Source organism: Pygoscelis adeliae, unplaced genomic scaffold (genome assembly GCF_000699105.1).
Source record: "Pygoscelis adeliae isolate BGI_AS28 unplaced genomic scaffold, ASM69910v1 Scaffold71, whole genome shotgun sequence".
Lineage (NCBI taxonomy): Eukaryota > Metazoa > Chordata > Aves > Sphenisciformes > Spheniscidae > Pygoscelis > Pygoscelis adeliae.
Window position 1 is genome coordinate 5,379,952 of NW_008824356.1, and position 1,642 is coordinate 5,381,593.

Genomic DNA, 1,642 nt, shown 5'->3' on the forward strand with positions numbered 1-1,642 from the left:
GTGCCCCTCTGGCAGGACAGAAGCTGGGGTGGGTTGCCCCTGCGTGCAGAGCACTACTCTGTTCCCTCCCTAATGCTCATACATGAAGAGTCCCATGAGAGCAGCGGGGCCTCCCCGATGGCCTCCAGCTCGAGAACTCCTTTCTCAAGGTGGAGACAAAGATGCCACCTGCGCTGGCACCTGCGTCTGACTGAAGGCCACCTTGACGCTGTGCTCTCAGGCAATCTCTGCTGGCTGGAGGTTTCTCTGGTGTTCAGGGCTGGGTTTGTGTAGCTCCACGTTTCCTGGTCACTGCAGCAGGCTCTGCTTTCTTCACCCCTTCCCTAATCAGAACACGCACAGGATGTATCTCATCTCAACAGTGTGTATTGCAGCTTCACGGCTTGCTCAACAAGGCCTGCCCTGTGCAAAAGCAAATATTACGTGTGCAGCTTCCCGTCTTTCAACATTAAGCTGGAGGCAGCGCTGACAACCGACAAAGAATGACCCCAGTCGCTACTGAGGTGCCACCCACTGAGAAGCAGCTACTTTCACATTGCCACTCGAGTTTACAAAGGCAACACCCAGGCGCAGCAAATGCACAGTAGTGCTGACCCCTGAAGCAGTCATGTAGGTGTAGCTGCAAGAGAGCGAGACTTACGTGACAAGTAACCCCGCAAAGTCAGTAAATCTGGAATCACAACCTGCCTTCCGCTGAAGGACCATCAGGTTCAGAGCTTCAGAGAATTCAGAGGTCTTTGAGAGCCCACGTATGCTGTTGAAATCACCAGACGTTCAGCAGAGAGGCAGAAAGGGGCAGGGGTCTGCAGAGTCCCAAAATGCCATACAGTCCCCTCAAAGTAGGTGGAGTGATGCTGGCCCCGTTATCTCTCATGATCACTGGACAGGTTAAAGCAAAGTCCAGTGCTGAATTCTGAGAGACAGCAGTCCTGCAGCCTAACTGAGGCTTTTCTTTCTCACAGCAAGCACCAAGTGTAAGTGTCAGCTTTCGCATTTGTTACACAATGATGTCAAACTCAGGGGTGGCACTACATGAGACACGTTACTTTTAACCCCAGGCTCCAGCCCTACTCTTTGCCTTCAGCCTGGGACGATCCAGGATGTGCCAGATAAAATTTATGGCATGTCATGGATATGATTTATCTGTTTCCTAGCATTTGAGAACTCTGGAGTGAAATCTCACTTAAATCAGTGGGAATCTTGCCACTAACTTCAACTGAGCCATGAGAGGGAGTAACGCAGCAATCTCTGCTTGGAACGGATTACGTGCATGTGTCTCAATTATAAGCTGTATCTGAAACATCACACAGATATCAGTACAAAGCTTTGTGAAACAAAACAATGGAACGAGATAAGAGAAGCAGGTAACGCTCGCATTATTTCTGACGCCTCCTGTGCTCCTGAACCCATTGAGGGCAGCGGTGCAATTAATTGTTAGAAATGAAACTGCCACACAACACAAGGAATAGTGGAATTGTTACCACGGATTACAAAAAGTAGAGCTGTAAAACAACATGAAGAGCCTTAAACACGTTTCTAGTAGAATAAAGAAGGGCCGCACAGCAAAGCAACCCCGGATACAGGAGGGTGCTGCGGATCCAGGACCGCTTCGATGCCGGCAGAAGCTGCAGTCCCGACACGT